Source organism: Pezoporus occidentalis, unplaced genomic scaffold (genome assembly GCF_034315485.1).
Source record: "Pezoporus occidentalis ecotype Australia unplaced genomic scaffold, CSIRO_AGI_Poc_V1 ctg843, whole genome shotgun sequence".
Taxonomy (NCBI): Eukaryota; Metazoa; Chordata; class Aves; order Psittaciformes; family Psittacidae; genus Pezoporus; species Pezoporus occidentalis.
Genome location: NW_026916206.1, coordinates 12,501 through 24,483, shown reverse-complemented (window position 1 = coordinate 24,483; position 11,983 = coordinate 12,501).

The window sequence follows — 11,983 nt, the reverse complement described above, 5'->3', positions numbered from 1 at the left end:
GTACTGCTGCAGAGTGAGTAGAGCACGAAAGTTTGGCCGCTGCTCCCACAGCCGAAGAACCAGGACAAAAAGCTGGTACACCCGCATGGCTTTCGCTCCTTCTTTTCCCACCTTCAGCTGATTGAGTAGAGCACAAATGTTTGGTCTCTGCTCCCACAGCCAAATAACCATGAAACAAAGCCAGTGCTGGACCTCTTCTGCAGACAGTAACCTTTGCAACAGTGCCAGCAGCATTGCTGTCGCTCCTCCCTTTCCCACCTAAAAGTCCATTTGAATCCAACCTCTGCTGCACTCACTCTCACCTGTCCTTTAGCAGAGTGAGTAGAGCACGAATGCTTGGCCTCCGCTTCCACAGCCGAAGAGCCAGGACAGAAAGCTGGCACTGGTCGTCTTCTGCAGAGAGAATTGCAACGTTTCCACCCGCATTGCTGACACTCACAGTATCACAGTATCACAGTATGCTGGAGATTGGAAGGGACCTCAAAAGATCATCTAGTCCAATCCCCCTGCCAGAGCAGGAACACCTAGATAACGTTACACAGGAATGTGTCCAGGCGGGCTTTGAATGTCTCCAGGGAAGGAGACTCCACAACCTCCCTGGGCAGCCTGTTCCAGTGTTCCGTCACCCTCACTGAGAAGAAGTTCCTTCTCAAGTTTAAGTGGAACCTCTTGTGTTCCAGTTTGCACCCATTACCCCTTGTCCTATCATTGTTTGCCACTGAGTAGAGCCTGGCTCCATCCTCGTGACACTCCCCCTTTATATATTTATAGACGCTTATAAGGTCACCCCTCAGTCTCCTCTTCTCTAAACTATAAAGACCCAGCTCCCTCAGTCTTTCCTCATAAGGGAGATGCTCCACTCCCTTAATCATCTTGGTTGCCCTGCGCTGGACTCTCTCCAGCAGCTCCCTGTCCTTCTTGAACTGAGGGGCCCAGAACTGGACACAATATTCCAGATGGGGTCTCACCAGGGCAGAGTAGAGGGGAAGGAGGACCTCTCTCGACCTACTAACCACCGCCCTTCTAATACATCCCAGGATGCCATTGGCCTTCTTAGCCACAAGGGCACAGTGTTGGCTCATGGTCATCCTGTCGTCCACTAGGACCCCCAGGTCCCTCTCCCCTACACTGCTCTCTAGCAGGTCGTTCCCCAACCTATACTGGAACCTGGGGTTGTTCCTGCCCAGATGCAGGACTCTACACTTTCCCTTGTTATATTTCATCCCGTTATTCCCTGCCCAACTCTCCAGCCTGTCCAGGTCTCGCTGGATGGCAGCACAGCCTTCCGGCGTGTCAGCCACTCCTCCCAGCTTAGTGTCATCAGCAAACTTGCTGATAGTACACTCAATTCCCTCATCTAAATCATTGATGAATATATTAAATAATACTGGTCCCAGTACTGACCCTTGAGGCACTCCACTAGTTACAGGCCTCCAACTAGACTCAGCCCCATAGACTACAACTCTCTGGCTTCTCTCCTTCAGCCAGTTCGCAGTCCACCTCACTACCTGGTCATCCAGTCCACACTTCCTCAATTTAGCCGTGAGGATGCTGTGGGAGACTGTGTCAAAGGCTTTGCTGAAGTCAAGGTAGACCACATCCACCGCTCTGCCATCATCCATCCACCGTGTTATTTCCTCATAAAAGGCTAAGAGATTGGTCAAACATGATTTCCCCCTGGTGAAGCCATGTTGACTGCCCCTCATAACCCTCTTATCCTTGATATGCTTTAAGATGGCACCAAGGACAAGGTGTTCCATCACTTTCCCAGGGATGGAGGTGAGGCTGACCGGTCTATAGTTACCCGGGTCCTCCTTCTTGCCCTTTTTGAAGACCGGAGTGACATTTGCCTTCCTCCAGTCCTCAGGCACCTCTCCCGTTTCCCAGGACTTGGTAAAGATGATGGCGAGTGGTCTAGCAATGACTTCCGCCAGTTCCCTCAGCACCCGCGGGTGCATCCCATCTGGACCCATGGATTTATGGACGTCCAGATTGCACAACTGATCTCTAACCCATTCCTCATCGACTAAGGCAAGTCGCTCCGTCGACCTGACTTCATCTAAGGTCTCAGGGGTATAGGGCTCTTCAGGACTGCCTGCAGCAGAGTAGACAGAGACAAAGAAGGCATTCAGTAACTCTGCCATCTCTGCATCTTCTGTCACCAGGGCACCCATCCCGTTCATCAGTGGGCCTACATTGCCTCTGGTGTTAGTTTTGTCTGCCATGTACTTGAAAAAGCTCTTTTTGCTGTCCTTGACCCTTCTTGCCAGGTTTAATTCTAAGGAAGCCTTAGTCCTCCTAGCTGCCTTCCTACATCCCCTAGCAGCAGCCTTATATTCCTCCCAAGTGGCCAGCCCCTCCTTCCATGACCTGTAAACTCTCCTCTTCCACTTGAGCATACCCAGCAATTCCCTATTTAGCCACACAGGTCTCTTGGCCCTCTTCCTTGACTTCCTACGTGTCGGGATGCTCCGATCTTGAGCACGGAAAAAGCAGTCCTTGAATGTCAACCAACTATCTTGGGCCCCTTTTCCTTCAAGCAGCCTTGCCCATGGGATTTCCCCTAGCAATTGCTTGAAAAGGCCAAAGTTTGCCCTGCTAAAGTCCAGGGTTGCAATTCTACTTGGTATTCTACTAGTCCTACCACACAAGATCCTGAACTTCACCATCTCGTGGTCGCTGCAACCAAGGCAGCCCTCTACCCTTACTGCTTCAACCAGACCCTCCTTGTTAGTGAGGATGAGATCCAGCAGTGCTCCTCTCCTGGTCGGCTCATCCACCATTTGCAGGAGGAAGTTATCATCCACACACTGGAGGAACCTCCTGGACTGCGGCTGGGTTGCCGAGTGGTCCTTCCAGCAAACATCAGGGAAGTTAAAATCCCCCATGACGACCACGGCCTGTGACTGTGAGGCCTCTCTCAGCTGCCTGTAGAAGGCCTCGTCAACTTCCTCACCCTGATCTGGGGGTCTGTAACAGACACCTACAACAGTATCGCCCCTGCCAGCCTGCCCCTTAATTCTCACCCACAGACTCTCAACTCGCTCATCATCTGTCCCCAGACAGAACTCGGTGCATTGTAGTTCCTCCCGCACATAAAGAGCAACCCCACCACCCTTCCTGGCTGGCCTGTCTTTCCTGAAAAGGACATAGCCCTCCATGACTATATTCCAGTCATGTGAGCTGTCCCACCACGTCTCCGTAATTGCCACCAGATCATAGTCTCCTGACTTAACACAGGTTTCCAACTCCTCCTGTTTATTTCCCATGCTGCGCGCATTGGTGTACAGACATTTCAGGGAGCGAGCTGAGCACACCGATTTCACCCTAGGATTATAGGAGGCCTCCCAGTCTTCATTAATTCTGGAGCGCATCCTGGGGATGGGCACTATTGCAAAGCTCACTGTCTTCAGAAGAGGCCCAGTGCCATCTTTCTTTCCTGGCTCTTTGGCAGTGAGAGCAGAGGCCAAACATTCGCGCTCTACTCACACTGCTGCAGGGCAGCGAGGAGAAGGCACCAGAGAAGTTGCACACAATTGGTCTTTTAGTAGGAAAGCGAGAAGCAACAGTGATGTCGGTGGCATGGGTATAAAGCTCAAAATCTGCAGAAGAGGCCCATGACCAGATTTCTGTCCTGGCTCTTCAGCTGTGGCAGCAGAGGCCAAACATTCATGATCTACTCATTCGGCAGGAAGACAGTGGAGAGCAGCACCGCAGATATTGGGTTCAAATGGTCTTTCACGTGGGACAAAGGAAGAGAGAAAGCAATTCAGGTGGCCCCGTTGCAAAGCCCACTGTCTGCAGAAGAAGACCAGCACCAGATATCTCTCCTGAGTCTTCGGCTGTGGGAGCAGATCTCAAACATTCGTGCTCTAGTCACTCTGATGCAGGACAGCCTTGAGTGGACGCCAGAGATGTTAGACTCAAATGGAGTTCCGGTGTGAAAGCGATGAGTGAAAGCAATGCAGGTGTCACCGTTGTAAAGCTCACTGTCTGCAGAAGATGCCCAGCACAAGCTTTCTGTCCTGGATCTTCCACTGTGGGAGCAGAAGCTAAACATTGGAGCTCTACTCAATATGCTGCAGGACGCCGGGAGAGGACACCAGAGAAGTTGCACACAATTGAGCTTTTAGGTGGAAAAGCAAGGAGCGACAGCAATGAGGGTGGCAGCCCTGCAAAGCTCTGAGTCTGCAGATGTTGCCCAGCACCACCTTTCTGTCCTGGATGTTTGGCTGCGGGAGCAGAGGCCCAACATTCGTGCTATACGTACTCGGCCTCAGGACAGCCGAGAGTGGGAGCCACAGAGGTGACATTCAAATGGACTTTTAGGCGGGAAAGCAAGGAGCGACTGCAATGGGGGTGGCACTGTTGCAAAGCTGACTGTCTGCAGAAGAGGCCTAGCACCAGCTTTCTGTCCTGGTTCCTCGGCTGCGGGAGCAGAGGCCAAACATTTTTGGTCTACTCACTGTGCTACAGGACGGCCAGGAGAAGATGATGTAGATGTTAATTCAAATGGACCTTTAGGTGGGAAATTGAGAATCCACAGCAATGCAGGTGGCACCGTTTCAAAGCTCACTGTTTGAAGAGGAGGAGTATCACATGCTTTCTGTCATGGCTCTTAGGCTGTAGGAGCAGAGGCCAAACATTCATGGTCTACTCAGACTGCTGCAGGACAGCCGAGAGAAAGCTCCACAGATGTTGGATTCAAATGGACTTTTAGGTGGAAATGCAAGGAGTGACAGCAATGCCGTTGGCTCCGTTGCAAAGCTCACTGTCTGCAGAAGAGGCCCAGCTCCAGCTTTCAGTCTTGTCTCTTCAGCTGTAGAAACAGAGGCTAAACATTCTTTCTCTACTCACTCTGCTGCAGGACGGTCAGGAGAAGGCATCAGAGAAGATGCACACAATTGGACTTCAAGGTGGGAAGGAGAGGAGCAACAGCAATGTGGGTGCACCTGTGCAAAGCTCACTGTCTGCTGAAGAGGCCCAGCACCATTTTTCTGTCCTGGCTCTTCAGCTGTCATCAAAGAAGCCAGGCATTCTTGCTCTACTCACTCTGCTGCTTTACTGGCACAGCAGAGGTTGTATTCTTGAGCAGAAACCTGGTGGTGGGAATCACTTGCACAGTGCTGTGCTCCAGTGTCTGCAACATGGCAATGTGCACATCCTTTTTAATGTTAAGTCCATCTTTCTACTGTGCCTCTCTGATGCCCTCCTGCCAGATGCAGGCGCAGTGGTCACAGACAGCAAACGTACATCTAATGTGTATTGAGCCAAAGAGCCAGAGCAGAAGGCTGCTGGTGGGACTAAGCAGCAACAAGGCACACCTGCAGCAGTGTCACCAGCATGTCAATGCACTCTATCTTTCCTGGATAAAAAAGTAGAAGCAAGTCCCTCAAAGTGCCAACTTGCAGCTTCTGCTTCTCCAGAGCACGAGCCAGTACAGAAAGCTGCTGGGGGCATCCAGCTGAAGGTTCCATGCCCTGCTCCCACAGTGGAGGTGGCAGGGCAGAAAGCTGGTGTTGGAAATCATCTGCACAGAGTAAGGTGTGCTCTAGTGTCAGCAAAATGGCAATTTGCACTACCTTTGTAATGTTAAATTCATCTTCCTACAGTGCCTCTTTGATGTTCCCTCGTCATATCCAGGTGCAGAACTCACAAACTGCAAACATCCAGCTAATGCGTATAGAGCCGAGGAGGCAGAGCAGAAACCTGTTGGTGGGCCTAAGCAACAACCAGGCACCTCTGCAGCAGTGTCATTAGGATGTCAAAGCACCCCAGCTTTCCCACCTAAAACGGTAGAAGCAAGTCTCTCAAAGTACGAATTTACAGCTTCTGCTTCTTCAGAGCAGGAGCCAGAGCAGAAAGCTGCTGCTGGTCATTCAGGTAAAGGCTCCATGACTTGCTCCTACCATGGGGGTGCCACTTCGAAAACCTGGTTCTGGGAATCACCTGCAGAGAGTAAGCTGCTCTCCAATGTCAGCAGCATGACAATGTGCACTTTCATTGTAATGTTAAGTCCATCTTCCTACCGTGACTCTTTGATGTTCCCTTGCCAGATCAGGCGTAGTGCTCACAGTGGAAAACTCCAGCTAATGTGCATAGATCCAAAGAGACAGAGCAGAAAGTTGCTGCTGGGAATAAGCAGCAACCAGGGAGATCAAGAGCAGGGTCACCAGCATGTCAAAGAAGCCCAGCTTTCTTGCCAAAAATGGTAGAAGCAAGACTCTCATTCTACAAACAGGCAACATCTGCTTCTCCAGAAGACAAGACAGAGAAGAAAGCTGCTGGGGGCATTCAGCTGAAGGCTCCATGCTCTGCTGACACAGTGGAGGTGACACTGCAGAAAATTTGTGCTGGATATCACCTGCACAGATTGAGCTGTCCTCCACTGTAATCAACATGGCAATGTGCACTACCTTTGTAACGTTAAGTCCATCTTCCTCCACTGCGTCTTTGATGTTCTTCGCAGGTCCAGGAGCAGTGCTCACAGACCGCAAATGTCCAGGTAATGCGTATAGATCCAAAGAGCCAGAGCAGAAACCTGTTGGTGGGAATAAGCAGCAACCAGGGAGCTTTCAGCAGTGTATCCAGCATGTTGAGAGTACCCCAGCTTTCCTGCTTTAAGCAGTAGACGCAAGTCTCTCAAAGTGCGAACATAAAGCTTCAGGTTCTCCGGAGCATGAGCGAGAGCAGAAAGCTGCTGCTGGATGTTGTGGTTTAAACCCAGCCGTAAATCAAGCAGTCTCTCTCTCACCACACACACACACACTCCCCCCCCCCCCCCTTTCCTTCCCCCTGCTCCCGCAGGGAGAATCAAAAGAATGCAACTCCCAGGGGTTGAGATAAGAACAGTTTAGTAACTAAGGGATAACACAGATCACTACTGCTACCACCAATAATAATACTGATAAAGGAAATAACAAGGGAAGAGAATACAACACCACCACCAGCTGATCGATAACTCGCCCCACCCCACCTGACTGAGCACCGACCAATACCTTGTCCAACCCCGCAGTGCACTCGCCCTTCCGGGTAACTCTCAGTTACATCCTGGGCATGACGTGCTGTGGTATGGAATACCTCTTTAGGTTGTTTGGGTCAGGTGTCATGTCTCTGCTTCCTCCCGGCTTCCCCATTTCCCTGGCAGACCATGAGACTCACAAAGTCCTTGGTCAGACTAAACCATCTGTGCAGTAACTAAAAACATTGGTGTTACCAGCGCTGTTCCCAGGCTGAAAATCCAAAACATAGAACAGCACCAGCTACTATGAAGGAGAAAAATGACTGCTACTGTGGAACCCAGGACACTGGATGTTCAGATGAAGCCTCCATCCCTTTCTTCCTCTCTGGAAATGGCAGAGCATAAAGCTTGTGCTGTACATCACCTGCACAAAGTAAGCTGTGCTCCAGTATGAGCAAGGTGGCAATGTGCATTACCTTTGTATTGTTAAGTCGATCTTTCTACGGTGCCTCTTTGACGGTCCCTTGCCAGATCCAGCAGCAAGGCTCACAGAATGCAAACATCCACCTAATGTGTATTGAGCCAAAGAGCTAGACCAGAAAACTGCTGGTGGGCCTAAGCTGCTGAAAAGGCAAGAGTGGGCACTGCAGAGGTTGAACTCAAATGGACCTTTATGTTGGAAAGCAAGCAGCGACAGCAATTTGGAGGGAACCTTTGCAAAGCTCACTGTCTGCAGAAGATGCCCGTCACCAGCTTTCTGTCCTGGCCCTCCAACTGTAGGAGCAGAAGCCAAACATTTGTCCTCTACTCAATCTGCTGCTGGACGGACGAGAGCTGGTGCCGCAGAGGTTAGATTCCAATGGACATTTAGGTGGGAAAGCGGGGAACTACGCTATTTGGGGGTCACTCTTGCAAAGCTCACTGTCTGCAGAAGTGGCACAGCACCAGTTTTCTGTCCGGGCTCTTCCGCTGTGGGAGCAGATGCAGACAATTGGACTTTTAGTTGGGAAACTGAGGAAATATAGCAAAGTGGGTGGCACTGTTGAAAGCTCACTGTATGCAAAAGAGGCCCAGAACCTCCTTTCTGTCCTGGCTCTTCGTCTGTGGGAGCAGAGGCCAAACATTCGTTCCCTACTCACTCTGCTGTATGACAGGCAGGAGAGAGCACCAGAGAAGATGCACACAATTGGACTTTAAGTTGGGAAAGTGAGAAGCAACAGCAATGTTGGTGCACCTTTGCAAATCTCACTCTCTGCAGAAGAGTCCCAGCACCAGCTTTCTGTCCTGGTTCTTCAGCTGCGGGAGCAGAAGCCAAACATTTGTGCTCTACTCAATGTGCTGCAGCACAGCCAAGAGCAGGTGGCACAGAGGTTTGAGTCAAATGGACTTTTACATGGGAAAACCAAGACCCACAGCAATGCGGGTGGCACTGTTGCAATGCTCACTGTCTGCAGAAGATGCCCAGCCCCAGCTTTCTGTCATGGCTCTTCGGCTCTGGGAGCAGAGGTCCAACATTTGTGCTACACGCATTCAGCTGCGGGGCAGCCGAGCACGGGAGCCACAGAGGTGGGTTTCGAATGGAGTTTTAGTTTCTCCAGAGCACAAGCAGGACTGGAAAGCTGCTGGGGGCATTCAGCTGAAGTCTCCATCCCTACATCCCACTGTGGAGGTGTCATTGCAGAAAGCTCTTGCTGGGAATCACCTGCAGAGATTGAGCTCTGCTCCAGTGTCAGCCACAAGGCAATGTGCACGACCTTTGTAATGTTAAGTCATCTTCCTAGAGTGCCTCTTTGATGTTCCCTCACCAGATCCAGGGGCAATGCTAAGAGTGCAAAACACCAGCTAATGCGTATAGATCCAAAGAGCCAGAGCAGAAAGCAGGCAGATCTGCAGCAGTGTCACCAGATTTTCAAAGCGCCCCAGCTTTCCTGCCTAAAACGGTAGAAGCAAGTCTTTCAAAGTGAAAACATAGAACTTCTGCATCGCCAGAGCAGAAGACAACAGAAAGCTGCTGCTAGTCATTAACATTAAGGCTTAATCCCTAGTCCTAAAAGTGGAGATGGCAGGGCAGAAAGTTGGTGCTAGGCCTCTTCTGCAGTGAGCTTCGTAACGGTGCCACCGGCATTGTTGTCACTCTTCGCTTTCCTACCAAAAGTCCAATTGTGTGCAACTTCCCTGGTGCCTTCTCCTCGCTGTCCTGCTGCAGAGAGTGTACAGCTCAAACGTTTGGCCTCTGCCGCCACATCCGAAGAGCCAGGACAGAAAGCCTGTGCTGGGCCCCTTCTGCTCCTACCCGCTTCTCTACTTTCCTCTCCTCTCTCCTCTCCTCTCCTCTCCTCTCCTCTCCTCTCCTCTCCTCTCCTCTCCTCTCCTCTCCTCTCCTCTCCTCTCCTCTCTTCTCCTCTCCTCAAATCTACACTCCTCTCCTCAAATCTACTCTCCTCTCCTAAAATCTCCCGTCCTAAAATCTCCTCTCCTGTCCAAAAATCTCCTTTCCTCTCCTAAAATCTCCTCTCCTCTCCTCTCCTCTCCTCTCCTCTCCTCTCCTCTCCTCTATTCTGCTATCTTTGCCTGGCCTATAAAGTTCTAACTCTCATTTCTCTCCTCCCCTCTCCTACTCTCCTCTCCTCTCCTCTCCTCTCCTCTTTGCCTGGCCTATAAAGTTTTAACTGTCATTCCTCTCCTCCTCCCCTCTCCTCTCCTCTCCTCTCCTCTCCTCTCCTCTCCTCTCCTCTCTCCTCTCCTCTCCTCTCCTCTCCTCTCCTCTCCTCTCCTCTCCTCTCCTAAAATCTCCTCTCCTCCTCTCCTCTCCTCTCCTCTCCTCTCCTCTCCTCTCCTCTCCTCTCCTCTCCTCTCCTCTCCTCTCCTCTCCTCTCCTCTCCTCTCCTAAAATCTCCTCTCCTCTCCTCTCCTCAACTCTCCTCTCCTCTTCCCTCCTCTCCCCTCCTCTCCTCTGCAATCCCTTCTCCTCTCCTCTCCTCTCCTCTCCTCTCCTCTCCGCTCCTCTCCTCTCCTCTCCTCTCCTCTCCTCTCCTCTCCTGAAATCTCCTCTCCTCTCCTCTCCTCTCCTCTCCTCTCCTCTCCTCTCCTCTCCTCTCTTCTTCTCTCCTCTCCAATCCCAAAATCTCCTCTCCTCTCCTCTCCTCTCCTCTCCTCTCCTCTCCCCTCCTCTCCTCTGCAATCCCTTCTCCTCTCCTCTCCTCTCCTCTCCTCTCCTCTCCTCTCCTCTCCTCTCCTCTCCTCTCCTCTCCTCTCCTCTCCTCTCCTCTCCTCTCCTCTCCTCTCCTCTCCTCTCCTGAAATCTCCTCTCCTCTCCTCAAATCTCCTCTCCTCTCCTCTCCTAAAATCTCCTCTCCTCTCCTAAAATCTCCTCTCCTCTCCTAAAATCTCTTATCCTCTCCTAAAATTAACTCTCATAAAATCTCCTCTCCTAAAATCTCCTCTCCTCTCGTCTCCTCTCCTCTCCTCTCCTCTCCTCTCCTCTCCTCTCCTCTCCTCTCCTCTCCTCTCCTCTCCTCTCCTCTCCTCTCCTCTCCTCTCCTCTCCTCTCCTCTCCTCTCCTCTCCTCTCCTCTCCTCTTCTCTCCTCTCCTGCAATCTCCTCTCCTCTCCTAAAATCTCCTCTCCTCTCCTAAAATCTCTTATCCTCTCCTAAAATCACCTCTCCTAAAATCTCCTCTCCTAAAATCTCCTCTCCTCTCGTCTCCTAAAATCTCCTCCCACCTCCTCAACTCTCCTCTCCTCTTCCCTCCTCTCCCCTCCTCTCCTCTGCAATCCCTTCTCCTCTCCTCTCCTCTCCTCTCCGCCTGGCCTATAAAGCTTCATCTGTCCTCTCCTCTCCTCTCCTCAAATCTACACTCCTCTCCTCAAATCTACTCTCCTCTACTAAAATCTCCCCTCCTAAAATCTCCTCTCCTGTCCAAAAATCTCCTTCCCTCTCCTAAAATCTCCTCTTTTCTCCTCTCCTCTCCTCTCCTCTCCTCTCCTAAAATCTCCTCTCCTCTCCTCTCCTAAAATCTCCTCTCCTCTCCTAAAATCTCCTCTCCTCTCCTCTCCTCTCCTCTCCTCTCCTAAAATCTCCTCTCCTCTCCTCTCCTAAAATCTCCTCTCCTCTCCTAAAATCTCCTCTCCTCTGCTCTCCTAAAATCTCCTCTCCTCTCCTAAAATCTCTACTAAAATCTCCTCTCCTAAAATCTCCTCTCCTCTCCTAAAATCTCCTCTCCTCTCCTAAAATCTCCTCTCCCCTGCCCTCCCTTCCTCTCCTCTCCTCTCCTCTCCCTCTCCTCTCCTCTGCAAAATCTCTTCTGCCTCCTCTCCTCTCCTCTCTCTCCTCTCTTCTCCTCTCCTAAAATCTCACTCCTCTCCTCTCCTCTCCTCTCCTAAATCTCCTCTCCTCCTCCTCTCCTCTCCTCTCTCCTCCCTTCCTAAAATCTCCTCTCCTCTTTCTAACTCTCCTTCCTCTCCTCTCCTCTCCTCTCCTCTCCTCTCCTCTTTTCTGCTATCTTTGCCTTGCCTATAAAGTTTTAACTCTCATTCCTCTCCTCCTCTCCTCTCCTCTCCTCTCCTCTTTTCTGCTATCTTTGCCTGGCCTATAAAGTTTTAACTCACATTCCTCTCCTCTCCTCTCCTCTACTCTCCTCTCCTCTCCTCTCCTCTCCTCTCCTCTCCTCTCCTCTCCTCTCCTCTCCTCTCCTCTCCTCTCCTCTCCTCTCCTCAAATCTACTCTCCTCTCCATCAAATCTACTCTCCTCTCCTAAACTCTCCTCTCCTTAACTCTCCTCTCCTAAAATCTCCTCTCCTCTCCCTCCCCTCCCTAACTCTCCCCCTCCCCTCCTCTCCTCCCCTCTCTCCTCCTCTCCTCTCCTGGCTATCCCCTCCTCTCCTCTCCTCTCCTCTCCTTTCTCTATCTCCTTCCTTGCCTATAAAGTTTTAACTCTCATTCCTCTCCTCTCCTCTCCTCTCTCCTCTCCTGCTCCTCTCCTTCCTCTCCTATCCTCTTTTCTCTCCTCTCCTCTCCTCTCCT